The sequence below is a fragment of the Camellia sinensis genome, chromosome 4 (assembly GCF_055761805.1).
Source record: "Camellia sinensis isolate YWXY chromosome 4, ASM5576180v1, whole genome shotgun sequence".
Lineage (NCBI taxonomy): Eukaryota > Viridiplantae > Streptophyta > Magnoliopsida > Ericales > Theaceae > Camellia > Camellia sinensis.
In genome coordinates this window covers 189,227,995-189,246,370 of record NC_138964.1, presented here as the reverse complement: position 1 = coordinate 189,246,370, position 18,376 = coordinate 189,227,995, and the positions used below count along the sequence as shown (strand labels likewise).

General features: G+C 32.4%; 1 long non-coding RNA gene across 1 annotated transcript; it reads right to left on the bottom strand.

Annotated features, from left to right (window-relative positions):
- Positions 1-9,909: 9,909 nt before the first annotated feature.
- LOC114256057 (uncharacterized) lies at positions 9,910-17,101 on the bottom strand. The gene is made up of 4 exons (XR_014328122.1): positions 16,815-17,101; positions 10,503-10,652; positions 10,326-10,391; positions 9,910-10,226 (listed from the first exon to the last, which is right to left on the bottom strand). It is a non-coding gene; the product is annotated as an uncharacterized LOC114256057 (long non-coding RNA).
- Between the last annotated feature and the right edge of the window lie 1,275 nt (positions 17,102-18,376).

Genomic DNA, 18,376 nt, shown 5'->3' with positions numbered 1-18,376 from the left:
CTTGATCTTGATTTGCAAATATGCTTCCAAATGTCATAAAAAATCAATCTGTGAAGAAAATAAAAAAAGAAAACATTAATTTATTATCAGTTACATCTAAACTCATATACAAATAATTTTATATATGAGTAAACCAATTTAGCAAAAATGCATTTTCCACCGAAACTTGACTTTCATTTGTACGAAATCACAAAACAACAGCTAATCTAATTGGGGGCAAGTTCTTGCAAGTTATATGAACACCTATAAACCTGCCAATATTAAAAACAATCAAGTAACATGATGACTTTTATTGTCATATAAAATGGTTCAATGAAACTTGAATCTCTCTTATAATGAACTCCAATTTTCTCCACAAATTTCACTTGTCTACCAGTGGATGTCCCTTTGATACAACTTCATTATCTCACTCACTGTTTCTCCAACTTTGCTTAGAAAGAAATGAGAAATACAGATATGGTTTGATTGTTTTTAATGGGTTTTCAATTTCACAAAATTCGAACTAAGATAGATCGACATAAACAATATAAAACTAAGCATTTTAGTATCTGTTGGCTTATTTTTCCTACGAAGGAAAATATCATAAATGCAAGCGTGCCAGTAAGGATTGAAAAATCCTTACAGATTAAATTCAAGCCAATTATCAAGCGATTGCGTTGACGGTTCTTTTGCCTCAACGAAGAGGACTTCAAAATTGCTAAGTGTAGCGAAAAGAAAAATTAAAAGAAGAATGAGGGAGACGAAGAAAGACGATTGAGTGAATAATCAAAGTAATAATTACTTACCTCTACTCCTATGCTTCGAAAAGGAAGTACATAAAATGCATCGAAATGGAAATGCTGAAAATAAATGCTTCGAAATATAAATCTATGTTAAACTACTCCTAAGATAAGAAAAATGACAAGAAATATTGAAATCAAGTGTCTTTGATTTAAGTTCTGGATCCTTTACAATGTAGCCATTAATGGCTATTTATAGAAGAAAAAATACAGCAATAACTACTTAGTAACTACCAATTTCTTCCATCTTCATTCTTGTCTTGCCATGTGTCCTTCCACTCATCCATTTTGTCCTCCCACTCATCCACTTTGTCCTTCATATTCTCCATTATCTCTATAACTTCTTTTAACTTCCAAATGAATAAGAGGATGCCACATGTCCTGCAATTATATAAATAATAAATAATAATAAAAATTGCAGATTTATAGTGCTAACAGTATCTTATGATTATTTTCGATGTTTCAATGTTTGTACTAGCTATTTAACAATGTCGCAAAGTTTCTCTTGATTTTAGACCCTTCAGCAAGTGTTGATCTGGCTATGGTGTTAATGCAAGAGAGATTGGCACATAAGTTCCTTATCGGGTAAAAGGTATTCTAATTGAGTTTGAAAGTGTGACTTTCTTAAACAATTGTGTTTTAAACAATATATACTAACCAACATAAGAAAAATGAAAAGATAAAGTAAGATAGACTTACCAAAAAGGCGATCTACGAGTTCATGGGATGCCCTCTCCCCTAAATCGTCCATTGAAACCTTGTTTCTTAAGAAGCTCAATAATGCTTGACGTCATCTCCAAATGCTCCTCACTCGATTCATTCATCTTTGCTATCACATTATTTTGTGCTTGAATTTCCTCTTTTTGTGCTTGAATTTCATATTTCTATGCTGTAATTTCCTTTTTTCATGACTGAATTTCCTCATTTTGCTCTTCTATTTCATCTCTAGACGCCTCTTTTTGTTGTAGTGATCAACTTGTGTTTTGTTTTCTAGTTATAAAAAATAAAAAACTAAATTAAAAGCGACTTGTGCTTTTGCTGTGAGAGAGAGAGAGAGAGAGAGATATGAGGGAAAAATTGATAAACACAAAAAGGGGGGGGAATTAATAGTCAATTTTCTTTCATTATCACCCAATATGTCAAAATTTTCCCTCCAAAATTAGTGACAAAATAATTTCCTCACCAAAAGGTCTCAAAATATTAAAAATTATTAGTTCGAAAATATATTTCTCACCAAATGGTTTTAAAATATTTAAAATCAAGTTTCTGAACAACAAAAAAAATTGTGTAAAATTATTGGTGTGGAAAATATATTCATCACTAGTAATTTTATAATTGGTGACAAATTTTTTTTCTTATCAAAAGTCTCAAAATTTTGGTGCCACAAAAAAAAAATTATCAAGAAAACCTTCAGTGACGAAACTTAATTTTTCCTCACCTAAAAAAAATATTTATTGGTGAAAATAAATTTCAACACCTATTATTTTATTTTTGTATTATATGTGACAAAATTTTATAATTCGTCACAGATTATTCTTATTTAGTGACGAAATTTATTTTCTTCACTACTTTTCGTCACTATAGATTACTTTTGTTGTAAGCTCGTCTGGTTGCCTAGGGCTTTACTCAGGAATATAGTATTGATTATGAAGAGACTTTTGTTTCTGTTGCTCACCTCACTTCTGTTCGTAGTTTGATTGCTGCTGCTCCTCGTCATTGAGGCCTTTTTCAGATGGATATGAAAAATGCTTTTCTCAATAGTGATTTTCTTGAGATGGTTTATATGCAACCCCCTCCTAGGTCTCCCGTTCCAGCCCATGAAGTCTGCAAACTGCAGCGTGCCTTATATGGCCTCAAGCAAGCTCCACGTGTTTGGTTTGCCAAGTTTAGTGCCACTATTCATGATTTTGGTTTCACCTCCAGCTCCTATGACTCTACCTTATTTATTCGAACGATTGCTCAGGGCACCACTCTTTTTTTTCGTTATGTGGATGATATGATTATCACAGGTGATGATGAGTTTAGTATTCTTAACCTCAAACAGTTCCTTAACTGACATTTTGAGATGAAGGATCTGGGTTCCCTCAATTATTTTTTGGGTCTTGAAATCTCTGATGACTCAACTGGTTATTATCTCTATCAGGCCACTTACAGATTACAAGACTGCTTCTACTTTGAATGATCCTCAGGCTCGCCTTACTCCCCTAGACAGCACTATTCTCTCTGATGCTACCCTTTATCAGCAATTAGTCGATAGCCTTATCTATCTTACAGTTACTCGTCCTGATATTGCATATGTTGTCCACATTGTCAGTCAGTATATGACGACCCCTCGTACGCTACATTACGATGCTCTACTTCGCATTCTTCGTTATCTCAAAGGCACTTTGTTTCATGGTCTTCACTATTCTACTATCTCATCTCTTAAGCTTTATGCCTATTCTGATGCTGATTGGGCTGGGGATCCCACTGATCGTCGTTCCACTACTAGGTTTGCTTCTTCCTAGGGGATTCTCTTATTTCTTGGCTCAGCAAGAAATAGACTCTAACTGCTCATTCTAGTACTGGGGCTGAATATCGAGCTCTAACAGATACTACTCAAGAACTTTTGTGGCTCAACTGGCTTATTACTGACATGGGCGTCTCTTTTACCGATGCTACTTCTTTCTATTGTGATAATTATAATGCCATTCAAATTGCTTATAATGATGTCTTCCATGATCGTACTAAACATATTGAAATCGACTGTCATTTTATTCGTCAGCATGTTACTCGTGGAACTATTCATCTCCATCACATTGCTTCTGCTGATCAACTTGTTGATATCTTCACCAAGGCTCATCCTTTTAATCATTTCACTGATTTAGTTTCCAAACTCATGATGGTTGATGTCTTTTCACCTTGAGTTTGCGGAGGGTTGTTAGTGTATATATATAATAATATATATAAGTTGATTGATTGATTGATACACCTAACATAGATTAGATGATTTGATTGACAGTGATTGATTCTTTCTATACTTCTCACATACTTTTCATATGTATTCTTTCCTATATAAAGGAGCTCATTGTACACACTTTGATACATACAAAATACATATTCTCTGTCTTTTTGTTTATGTCTATACCTTCATCATGAATTAAAAAAGTATAAGAAAAAATCATTAAAAACACACACACACAATATAAATCTATATTGTTTTTTGACTTATTTTAAAAAATTAATTAAATTTGCAAAAAAAATTTGTCCACCTAATTGAGTATAATTTTTGGAAAATAAACTATAAAAAATTAATAAAAAACTAAAAGAAAAATTAATTCCAAGCACCTACTTAAATTGGGACTGATTGCTTGTATTAAAGGACAACTCAATTCATGGTATGTTTAGAAAATGATTTTTTTTTTTACTAATTTACTAAAATACGAGATGAGAAATATTAAAATATTTTTAAACATCTTTTTTAATTTTTTGAATTTGTACCAAAAAATATATAAAAAGTATAAAAAAAATTAGAATGAATCTTTAACATTTTTATATGAGTTAAATTTTTTTGACTTTTTTTTATTGATTTTTAAAAAATTTTGTCCAAAATTTTCTCATTCTAAACGTACTCTCACATCATTAATTTTTAAAAGATATTATTTTGTGGTCTTAAAACAAATCTATGTGGCACCCCCAATACATCTCGTTTGAGAACATATTATTTTAGTAATTTTTTAAATTTTTATGAAAATATGTGCTCAAAAGTAAAAAAAGTGATTTGACAACTTATAGTAATTTTTTTGACTTTTTAGCTAAAACTGAAGGTTGTCAAACGAAATATTTATTGGTTAAAATATTATAACCCAAAATTTTTTTGTTAAACTTTTAAGAGATAACTTTATAAATATTTAGTGATAAATGATAATACTCGAAAGTTACTAAATAATCTATTATATAAGGAAAAATGTCTTTTTAACCCACAAGTTTTGTGAGGGCTCCAATATTTTAATCTAAATTTCTTAATTTTTTTATTTAAAAAAAAAAAAAACCTCCCACCCACCCTTTTTAAATAACCCTAAACCCTATCTTTTACTATTCTATTTTTTCCTTTAGGCCTCCACAGCCGCATCTTATTTCTTACCTTAACTTTTTCTGTGAGTAATCTTTCATTGTCTTTATTATATATTTTTTTGGCTTATTTTTTTAATGCTTGCTTTCATTGCTTTTCTTTTCATTTAATTTTTTAATGCTTGCTTTTCTTCTCATCTATTTCTTTATTCAATTGACTTGTTTGCCTCAACAGCTGCCTGACTTCATTACTTCAACAATCAGCTATTATTTTCCTGTGAGTAATCTTCAATTGATTTCATTGCTTTTCTTTTCATTTCATTTATTTCTTTATTTAATTGACACCATTGCTTTTGTTTTCATTTATTTTTTTATTATGAGAATGAATGAAAATATGATTATGTTTTTTTACATACATTCCATTTTGATAAGACGATGTGAAAAACAAATGTGAATGTATTTTTTAATTGAATGTATTTCTTAATTTTCTGATTTAAAAAAAAAAAACAAAAACAACTTTCCCATCTTTGTGTAAAAAAACCCACTCCTGCCTATTACTATTAACCAAAACAGCAGCCTAAACAAAAAAAGTTTGGGAGAGAGCATCAACCTTACACAGCAGTTTAGGAAAAAGAGTAAGACAGAATCTTGGAAGAAAAACATTTCAAAGTTGGTAAGTAAATTATTTATTTTTTAATATGATTGGATTGTATTTAATTTATTTTTCAATATTTTAATTTTAATCTATGTTTCTTGAAAATAAAATAAAATTAGATTGTATTCATTAGGTTCACATAAAATACATATTATTGATGATGATGAATAGATTGTATTTTGTAATTGGGTTTTTTAACTCACTGTATTTTTTTTGAAAAAAATGATTATGTTTTTTAACTATCAATTAACTTAATTTGTGATTGAGTTTTTCAATCACTATGTTTTTTGGGAAAAAAAATAATTGTATTTTTTAATTGTCAATTGGCTTCATTGTTTTTATTTTTATTTTTATTGTTTATGAGCAAAAATGTGATTATGTTTTTTACACTCCGTTTTGATCACACAGTGATTTTAATTTTTAAATGATTGCGCTTTTTTACACTCTGTTTTGATCACACAGTGATTTTATTTTTTAAATGATTGTGTTTTTTTACACTCCATTTAATCTGTGTTTTTTGAAGAAAAAAAATTTGTATTCATGTTTTTTGAATGCAATCACACGGTAATTGTATTTTTAACCTATGTTTTTTGAAAAAAAAATTAAATTGTATTTATTAGGTTCATAAAAAGTATCCACTATTTATGATGATTAAATTATATTTTGAATTTGAATTTCTTAATTTTCTGATTAAAAAAAAAAGAACAACAACAACTTTCCCGCCCTTGCGTAAAGAAACCCACTGCTAATTATTATTAACCTAAACCCTATATCACAGCAGCCTAAAGAAACCCTATCACAGTAGCCTAGACAAAAAGTTTGGGAGAGAGCAGTAGCCTTACGCAGCAATTTGGGAGAGAGAGTCAGACAAAATCTTGAAAGAAAAACATTTCAAAGTCTGTAAATAAATCATTTATTTTTTAATATGGCGATTAAATTTTTAAATTGATTAAGAATAATTATATTTATTAGGTTCAGAGCATCTCCAACGCTTAACTTCTTTTTTCATCAAATCTGATGAAAAAAATGACGTTTTTTTCAATTTGATACGAGGCGCTCCAACGGTGAGCATCAAAGCAGAATTGGGGAGGTGGTCGACCGGGTGGTCGACCGGCCGGTTGACCAACCGGTCGACCGGTTTGGGCAATTTTTTTTTTTTTTTTTTTTTTACCTGTTTGAACCTTTTTTGACCGGTTTGAACCTAGTTATTTCAAAGGGAACCGGTTGACCGGCTGGTCAACCGGCCGGGCAACCGGCCGGGCAACCGATGTATCTCCTTCAACGGTCAGTAACAGTGATTTGGTAAAATACAGAACTTGTTTTCAGTTTGATACTTTTTTTGCTGATTTCTCATTTTGATATTCATTTGATGCAACGGTTGGAGCATGGAAAAGTACATTTTTCATCAAAATTTAAATCTGATATCAATTTTGGTTCAGCGTTGGAGATGGTCTCACATAAAGTATCAACTATTAATGATGATTGGATTGTATTTTGTGGTTGTGATTAGATTTAATTTATTTTTCAATATTTTATTAGGTTCACATAATATACTTGGATTTTTTTTTAAAAAAAATATAGCATATCATTATGTTCAAATAAGAAAATGATCCATAGCTCGAATATCTTGGGTTCAACTGGCTCGAAAGTACAAGTTTCTCTCTCATCTTTATCTCTTGTTGCTTTCCTCCCCGCCTTAGCAGTTCACTATATTCTCCAAATAAAAAAAGGACTCTGAGCACTCACCTCTCTCAGCACTCTCACCTCTCTCTTACCCTCGTCTCTTTCACCCCATCCCTCTCATTCACTCTTGCCTCTCTCACCCCATCCCTCTCATTCGATATATCTCTCTCAAGAACTTTCGATATGTCTCTAGAAGGAGTACGAACGATGACAAGACGGTGGACGAAGGATGAAAGACGATGGAAGACGAAGGACGATGGAGGACGAACAACAGCCTGACAGCAAATCTGAAGTAAACCTGAAATCGCAAGGTTAGAGTTTACGTTTAGCTTCAATTTTTGTAGAAATTAGTCGATTGGAACTGTTTAGGGTTGGATTTTGCTTGCAAATTGTGTAGGGTTTGGGATTTGGCTTTAATTTGTGATGTGTTTTTGGGTTTGGGATTTGCCTTTTAATCTGTTATCCTCTGTATACATCTGTTTGGTTTTGCTTGAAATACACATCTATATGGTAAAATACACACCTGCTTTCAGATTTGCTTTAATTGGTTTTGGCTTTAATTTGGTTGTGCTTGAATAGTTATCCAACTAATACATCTGTTTGATGATAAAATACACATGGGTTTGGTTTGAAGTTCATACATCTGTGTTCAGATTTGCTTGAAATATGTAAAATTAAAAACAATAAAATCTGTCTTAAAATTATAAACAATCAAATCTGTGTTTAAATATGTGGTGAAATCTGGCTTGAAATTTGTAAATCTGTTTTAATAAATTATAAATCTGTGTTGAAGAAATCTGCTTCAATAGTTATCCAACTAATGCATCTGTTTGATGGTAAGATACACGTGGGTTTGGTTTGAAGTTCATACATCTATGTGCAGATTTGCTTGAAATATGTAAAATTATAAACGATAAAATCTGTCTTAAAATTATAAACAATCAAATCTGTGTTCAAATATGTGGTGCAATCTGGCTTGAAATTTGTAAATCTGTTGTAATAAGTTATAAATCTGTGTTGAAAAAATCTGTTAGAAATCTGCTTGAATAGTTATCCAACTAATACATCTGTTTGATGGTAAAATACGTATGGGTTTGGTTTTAAGTTTATACATTTGTGTGAACATTTGCTTGAAATATGTAAAATTATGAACAATAAAATCTGTCTTAAAATTATAAACAATCAAATCTGTCTTCAAATATATGTTGAAATCTGGCTTGAAATTTGTAAATTTGTTATAATATGTTATAAATCTGTGTTGAAATCTATTAGAAATCTATGTTGAAATCTGTTAGAAATTTGTAAATCTATTACAAAGCTGCTATAAATTTGTTATATAAATCTGTAAATGTGTTAAAATCTGATCTAAAATATGTAAATCTGATTTGAAATCTGTGTTGAAAATTGGCTGTTGTTGGCTGCTTCATGGGATAACTGATGGATTCTTTGTCTACTAATAATAGCAGATTACAGAACTATGGCTTCTTCTTCTACTAATAATAGTAACATAAGATTAAAACCAAGATTGTGTGATTGTAAGAGAATTGCGGCGATGTATATTGTACGCACGAATGAAAATGGAAACCAAGGACGTTTGTTTTTTATTTGCTCGTCAAAATATGTAAGTATCGATTATAGAATTTCATGTTTGATTGTGTACAAAGTTATTTATGTGATTTGATTAACTAATTATTGTTCCTTGTAGAATGAGAAGGAACACTGTAATTACTTCAAATTCGCAGATGAGAATGATAACGACAGTAGGTCCACAATCCATTCCAATGTTGGACCTCGGAAAACTATAAGAACAGAAGAATTAAACGATATAAGGACAGGGCTTTGTGAGATGGACAATGAAATTCTGCAGCATGCTACAAGGCTTAAAAAGATAGAGAAGAACTTCAAAATTATGATATATGTCATTATATTTTGTATCTTTTTGTACTTTATCATGTAAATCTCAGAGTCTTTAACGTTCTGACGAATTTCACGAATGTAATCATGAACTTCTTTCGTATTTTGTATCTTTTTGTATTTAATGATGTAAATGACTAAGCTGTTAGATTTTGAAATTTTTCATGAATACTTAATGATGTAAATTGCTTTGTGTTGTGTATGTGGATGAGTTTGGTCATGCAAAATATACCTTAGGTGCCTACTGATTTTGTACCACAAAATATACCTCAAGAGCCTATTGCTCATGCAAAATATACCACAAGATATAAATATAAACTTACCATGATGAAGAGATACTACTGATTTTGCTTTTAACAGGTATGGAATCTGCTTCAAATAACATGTATTAGGACAGACCCATGTTTTTCTTTCGAGCACTGAATCAGCTAAGGCAATCCTAAACAATGATTTAGGAAGATTCCCAAAGACATTAATTAAGTCAATGGCAAAGATAGTAGGACAAGAAAATGTGTTCAGTGCCCCTAAACAACACAAGTTGATCCACCATCTTGTGTCAAAACATCTACACCTTCCAGATCTGTCAAATTTCAACAACAATTTAAGAAGTCTCATTAAAACTTAAGAAGTCCCATTCAAATTTCAACAGCAATCTACAACAATGGTCTATAATCCAAATTAAAGGATTTCAAAAATAACAACTTGTCAGATTGTTCAACCCATATACCAAAAATAAATGCCAAATGGGACCAAATGACATGAAAAATAACATTCTAAAGGAGGCAGCAGTATCAAATCTTCATACAAATGAGGCAACAGGCAGCATTATCAAGTCTTTAGCAACTCACAAATTTAGGAAACCACTATTCAAATATTCTTACAAAGGAGGCAACACTCTCAGAATTCATACAAGTTTAGCAAACCACAAATTACAAATCATCCATGATTAACCAAAAACACAAAGGGCCAAACAATGGCCAACAATTAATAGTGCAAAACTAAAAATAAAATGGGGCATTTAGATCCACATCTATATTCAAGTCAACAAATTTTGATGGTACTATAGAACTTTGACTGTTTATATTGTTGACCATTCCTGATGTGCTTCCAATATTGTCTGGCGTTTCCATTATGTTAACCCATGCCTATAAAAACAAAGTACATATTACAAATATTGTTCAAAAAAATATTGACCAATAAAATTCATCGTTACAAATATGTGTACTCATATATTGAACACGTACCGGTACATACATACTGTCTTGTGTGCCCACCATAAAAGGAAAATAGTAAGGTTGATCATGCGACACCTTATCATTATATAGTAAGACAAAGTTATTTATAATTTGAAGCATTAAAATAAAACCCAACAACAAACAAAGTGCAATATATTAAGTCATTCAACACATATCGGTACATACATACAGTCTTGTGTGCCAACCATAGAAGGAAAATAGAATGAACGAATTGCAAAGCAACCTTCATGCCTTTATGCCTTCATATTGTGAATATCCTCTTAGTTTCTCCGGAATTTTCTTCATTGCATGCCATAAACACCAACGATATCGAGCCTGTGGGAAAACAATTTCTATAGCATTTTGCATAGCTCTACACTGGTCAGTTATTATAGCTTTTGGATAAGCATCTGACATGCAACTTAACCATTCTTTGAATAACCAAATAAATGTTTCAATGTTCTCATTAGATAACAACCCACGACCAAACAAAATTGACTGTCCATAGTGATTAACTCCTACAAACAGAGTAAACAACATATCATATTTGTTTGTCAAATAGGTTGTGTCGAATGCGACAACATCCCCAAATGCTTTATAAGTCACCTTACTCCTTGCATCTGCAAAAACAAGTTTCGCATGCAACCATCTTCATCAAGGTCAATTGTCGAATAGAAGTTCGAATTTTGTTGTTGCATTTTATAGAAATAAAGTGTAACTGATTCGGTGTCTTCTAGCCCAAGTCTCAATCTTCTAGCATTCTTAATATAATATCTTGCATCTCATTCATCAAACGTTAATGCCTCATATCCCCATGCTTTAATAACTATGGAATGAAAATTCCTCCCCACCCCAATCTCTGCTGCATCGTTCACTTATAGTCTTCTCTTCACCGGAGTAAGAATGTCATGACCCGTACCCGCCCCTCTGGGTTAAGGACATAACTGGCCAGTAATCAAGGGATTACCTACGGCCTCAAACCAAACCAAACGCAACTCATCAGAGTAAAGGGGCCAAACGGAAGTAAACTTACAAATTGTCCATAGAGCTGTTCTTACATGACAAAGCATTCAAATCATATACGTACATGTTAATAACTCACGTCAAAATAGGTAATAACACAAAGTTCTATACATACAGGATCATTAAGTCTAAGTCGGTCAAACCCAAAGTTTATATACAAAAGTGATCCAACGTTTTCACCAATATAATCAAAACCGTATCAAAAAAACAAAAGAAGCGAAGACAAGTCTCGTGCGTGAGACGTTCGGGCTGACTCTTTAAAACCTTGACCGTTTCACACAAACTTCACTGAGGCTGGGTTTGGACCTCCCTTGGCTCACCTACAAACACATGAATGAGTGTGAGCGAAAGCCCAGTGAATAATATCAAATAAAGAAGATACGCGAACGGTATTTAGAATAACATATATCAGACGACCTTGGGCCCAATTCATATTTTTATTTAATATATATATAGGTCAAGTGACTGCGGTTCTAAACACATCAAACGGCCTCGGGCCCAATTCATTCGCATCCGACGACCTATGGCCCAATCGTTCCTGTCCAACGGCCTTTGGCCCAATCATTTGTATCCAACGACTTTTAGCCCATTCATTTGTGTCATACGGCCTCTGGCCCATTCGTGTCACATCATACGGCCTCTAGCCTATCCATTCATGTCATACAGCCTCTGGCCCATCCATTTATATCATACGGCCTCCGGCCCATTCATTCGTGTCATACGGCCTCCGACCCATTTGTTTATGTCATACGGACTGGGGCCCATTCATTTATACGTCAGACTATCATTCGTGTCAGACTATCATTCATGTCATACTATTGTTCATGTCAGGCGGCCTTTGGCCCAACCACATAGCACAACAAACATTTGTCCCTAATTCAATGTATCAAACTTGCAAGACTTATATGAAAGTAACCAATTAGACAAATAACATACTTCAGATATTTTTATTAAGATATTACTCACAGTGTTCTGCCGGTGGATTCATCCTTGAGCTCGACCCTACACATTACATAACACATATGGGTCACAAACGATTCAATCCGTTCTTAATTCATACATTCCTCTTAGACTTCTTTCTTATCCTTTTAATTCATTCAGAATGCTCAATGCATGCCTAAGAGTACTTAGAAGTGAAAGAGACACTACAACAAAAATCACCTTTGGCGACTAAATTTTTAGTCGCCAAAGGTCCATTTTTAGTCGCCAAAAGTCACTTTTATACCTTCCCTGACTAATTTTTTTTGTCGCCAGTGTTGTCACGAATAAATGGTCGCCCAAGGTTTTGGCGACTAAAAACGTTTTAGTCGGCAAAAAGTCAGGTCTTCAGCGACAAAACTTTTGGTCGCCAATACTCAATTCCACTTTTTCAAATTATCCATTTAGCGACAACTATTTTAGTCGCCAATAGGTCATGAATCGCCGACTAAACTCATTAGTCGCCCAAAACAACACATTTGGCGACGAAACAATTTAGTCGCTGAAAGCATTTTTCCGAAAAAAAAAAATTCAGCTTTTGCTACTCCCAGGTTTCGAACCACTAACGTCCCAGCCTCTGTAAACCTTTACCAACACTCTCCCCACTACGCCACAAAAACATCACATGAATATAAATGCAACATATATTATTTATATAATATATTGACCGATATTAATAGAAAACAATATATATATAAATAATTATTTTTATTTAATATATTTTACGAAAAAAATAAAGTATTTACTAAAAAAAATAGGGGAGCACTTTTGGCGACTAAATATGAATTTTAGGCACCAATTCTATGCTTTTTGGCTACTAAATGCTATTTTGTCGCTAAATACATTAATTTCTGCCCAAAAAAAACAACTTTCGGCGACTAAACTGATTTTTAGTCGCCAAAAGCTCCACTTTTGCCGACTAAACTCAGTTTTAGTCGTCATTTGTCCACTTTTAGCTACTAAATTTTTTTTAGTAGCCAAAAACCTTTACTTTTGGCTACAAAAAATTTGTTTGTCGGTAAAACACCTATATTCGGCGACTAAAGTATTTTTTAGTCGCCAAAACCTATAGTTTTGGCTACTAAATGCTTTTAGTCACCAAAAACCGTGCCTTTTAGCTACTAAAATTTTTTCAGTCGCTAAAACTCCTATATTCGACGACTAAACTAACTTTTAGTCGCTAAAAGCCCTATATTCGGCGACTAAAGTGCTTTAGTCGGCAAAAGTGCTCAAGTTTGGCGACTAAACTGATTTTAGTCGCCATTTGTACTACTTTCAGCGACGAAAATACTTATTTTAGTCGCCAATTCTGCATTTTCTTGTAGTGAGAATGGAAAACGAAACACAGAACATCTTTACAAAATTTCTGAAACAGAGGTCCCCGCTCGAGCGTGTACTTTCCCGCTCGAGCGGACCCATTAGGTCTTCAAAAATACTGGTTGCCTCATTTTTACGCTCGAGCGTGACTTTGGCCGCTCGAGCTGAAAGTCTCACTACATGGCTCCCCGCTTGAGCGTGAATCTCCCCGCTCAAGCGAACATCCATGTCTGCAAAACTTCTGGGAGCTCATATTTCCCGCTTGAGCGGCGCTTTCCCCGCTCGAGTGGACATGCCAAATTCTGGAAAATCCAGAATTGTTCTTGAGGTTCAAACTTGATATTCAAAAGCTTCAAAGCTCGAATTAAGGTACCAAAATAGGGAAACACATTACATATCATGAGTACACAAACAATGTGAGGCCAATTACTCAAAATCATGGCCCAATCTTCAAAATTAATCAACAATTCTTTAGTATAATCAAGGCTCATGCATTCAACCCTCATATAAGCTCCATATCTCCATAATCAAACATGCATGCAAATTTTTGACTTCATTTCTACTTCAAATCATGCAAATGACACCTATTATTATGGAACCCATGAAAATCATGCATGCATGTGAAGATTGGTGCCCAATTCTCCATGTTCAACATTATTCATGCTAGCTCATGCAAATTTCAAGCTCAAACATACAATTCATGGCAATCTCCTACATGCATGCATATATTGACTCCCAATTCATCAAAACCAACTCATTCCATATTCTTGATCACCATTCAACTTTGAATTCACAAAGTTACAAACTAAAATCTATGAATTTACTCACCTAGGAGCTTCAAGCACCCAAATTCTAGCCAATTTTTGAGTTAATCTTCAAGATTTCCAAGCCTCTTGCTCAAATCTCCATTTGTTTCCCTCTCTCTCTCTCTCTCTAGCCGACCCTCACTCTCTTTCCTTAGAGCAATTTTCAGCTTTGAGCTCAAATAAATGAATATAAGTATAATAGAGCTCCTTTTATAGTCTCTCACTAATCACATTTGATTAGAGTTAAATAATAAAGCTTAATTAATCGTTATGAATCTAATTATTTTGATCCAAATCAATTTTTAATAAATTTCACCGTATGCTCTAAAAATTACGCTAATTACAAAGGCATAGTCAATTTCGATTTCTGTGGCCGATAAGGCCTTTAATTTTCAGCTTATAACAGTAAGTTGAACAGATATTCCTACGGTGAACAGATAGAAATTGAAAACCACATATATTCATATAAGTGGCACATAAAATCATAGCTAACACATAATCACAATCATAATTAAGATTAATTAGCATAATACGGAACAGGATTATCACAAAAAATCCTCTTATTCATTGCAAAATGCCGTGAGTCAGTAGGAATCAAATTATGAGTATGCTCAAGTACAACTACGATTAACTTATATCTTCCATCGTTTTGTAGACTGACTCTTACCCTTGCTTTACAATCAATTTTTGCTGACAAAGATGGTTCCAAGAGATTTATTTCTGGTCTTTTTGTTCTGATCCGCGCCTGAGTACGTTCAATTCCAAAGTACTTCACTTTCCCATCATTTGTTAGATTTTGTGATCTAAAAGCTATAGCAAATCCACAGTGTTTTGCATAAAATGCGTACACTTCTTGTTTTGAGGTAAAATACATCTCCGTTTTAGGTTCTTCAACTTCACTATTTTCGTTAAATGAAAGATTGTTATCCTGTTCTTCAACTTCTTCACTCACATTCAATGAATTATTGTTTGAATAAATATCCATTGTAGCTTCAAAGTTAAATACAATAGACATTGTATTTAAAGTTAAATACAATAGACATTGTTAGCTGCAATATCAAATCAAGTAGAATGAATTTGAATTTGAAACAAAAGCTCAAGCAATGGCAGCCATGCCAGGGATAAGCAACTACATCTCAATCTGCTAATTTTTCACATTCATCTTAAGAATAATCTTATAACACTATTAATATCAGCTCAGGGAAAGTGTAGATATACATATACATATTTACCCAAAAAAAAAAAAATTGATGTCAAAAAAATATATATTACTAATACATAAAAAAATATAAGAATATTTTTTTGAAAAAGATGTTATAGTCTTTTCTTTTCTGTTTTTGGATAAGTATGATTATTATCTTATGTGCAGTATAAACATGCTAACAGCGAGGAAATAGCAACTATTAAGGCATTATAAATTAACAAAGATTCAAGATACATGTATCTTCCTTTTAGGATTTCATGACATAAGAAACCCAGTGTAGTGGATTATTGGATGCAGCAAGATTACTAGTCTGTTACAGTATCTCCACTCTGAGATTACAATTTTCCTAATACTAGCCAACACATTCTAGGCACACCCCAACTGTGTAAAAATGATCTAGTCAAACCTCCATTGGCTACTAAATTCAATCAATGCCATGTGTCAAATAACCCATGCCAGGAAGCCCAAACAACTTCCATAGAATACATTACTTGGCACTAGTTTTCTAGAAGAATGTTTAACTTCTACAATTACACATGGCAGGCACATTGAAACTTAGCTAGCAAACATGACAGTTTACTTACTTAGTTTGATCAAGCCAATAGTTTACTTAATTGGCAAAAATGAGGTACAGTTTAATTTGGGTTTACTTAACCAAAAATGAGATACAATTCTAACTAGCCACATTGATTTCCCTTAGCTAGCAGCCATGGCAGTTTAGTTTACTTAATTAGTTTGATCAAGCTAATAGTTTACTTAATTGGCAAAAATGAGGAACAAAATGAGATACAATTCTAACTCGGAAATTCAAATATTCTTGGTTTTGTGTTATTTTTCTGTTAAATTATTACTGTTGTTATTATTATTACAAATATTATATTCTATTATAAGTCCTTTTTAACTTTTGTCTAACTAGTATGCATAGGCAACCAGAGCATGTTATGACATTCCTGCTAGCTGAAATGGGGACGAGTGGATCACTTGATAGACAACAAAATAATTTTATTTTCATAACCATTTTAAGTATAATCTTATGATTGAGCAATGGAAGAGCAGCCACGGTAGCCACGTTGAAATTTAGCTACTAGCCATGAGAGCCATGACAGCCACAATGACAGAGCAATGGAAGAGGAATGACACAAGGGGAAATAAAACGTCAAGGGAAAATACCTTATTCACAATTCAATGAAGACTCCGATTGCTCTGCGGCACACAAACTTCCTTCTCTCCCACTCCGATCAAACAGCAGTAGCAGCGGCACAAAGAGACGGTTCCGCTAGGTTACGAACAGACCGGTTCCAAGTTTGTGAAGACTCTGATTGCTCTGCGGCACACAAACTTTCTCCTCTCCCACTTCGATCAAACAGCACCAGCAGCGACCAAACGGCTCCGCTAGGTTACCACGAGACAATGCTTCTCTCTCTCTCTCCTCTCTTTTATGTTCTTTTCTTTTTTCTTTTTTTGTTTTTGAAATGAAATAAATTTTAGGTGTATCGAGCGTATACAACAACAAGAAGTTCATAAATTCGAGCCACTCGAACCATCGCCTTTCGAGCTACGTAGCGGAATTGTGTTCAAATAATAGCACAAATATAATTGGATTTAATAAATAGTGAATATAATTATAGCATAAGCACAACTATTTTTACAAATGATATGCTATCAATAATAGGTGCACAAAGATCGATAGCATATCATTTGTAATTAAATATAATTATCAAATACAACCTAAAATATAACACGAATATACTTGGATTTAATAAATAATATTATGTCAACTAACATATTACTTATATTATGTATAAAATAAAATAATATATTATTTTATACAGTGTATAACACGGTTGATATGCTAATCACTTTAATTTAAAAATGATATATTTGATAGTGCCACTGCCACCCGGTTTACGAGGAAATGCGGCTCATGCGCAATTTTGTTGGATTTCTCGTTATAACAATACATTATTCTTAGTGGGAAGGATTGATAAGGATTATGAACTCACTTTTAAATTTGGATGCAGTTCTGCGTGAAGCACAGTAATAATTATTGTCCGACCTGTGAAACTTATTTTAAATTTTATTTTAATAATTTAAATCGTTAAAATTTTTAAAAATATTGAAAATAATATATTCATAAAAAATTAAATTGATTGGATATTCATAACCTGTTCATTAAATAATATTTGTATTTAGTTTGTTATATATATATATTTATTTTTTTATATAAAGATGTTATTTGATGAACAAGTTATTGATTTTGATTAATTTGATTTTTTACAGATATATTATTTTTGATATTTTTTAAATTTTCAACAGTTCGGATCATTAAAATATAATCCAAAATGAATTCCACGAGCCGCACAACAGTCACTGCTGTGCTTCACGCACAGTAATGACACTGGCTCTTTTTAAATTGGGTTGAATTTTTGTTAATCCCAATAGTTCGGTTTATAAAAAAATAAAATAAAATTGTGTATATTATTTATAAAAAGTTATTACTTTGATAATTGTATAATTTTTAATTTATCGTGTTAATTTTTTAAAACAATATTAATTTATTTTCAAAAATATATTTGTCATTTTTTTTTACATACATAATAAAATTAAAATATTATAATTAATTAATTTAATTTTTTTAATGAATATTTTGTACTGAAATCCTTACACCATGAATGGAAAGAACTTTTTAAAATTGGATACTACGTTGCAATGACCGAAGAGCACTTTTTAAT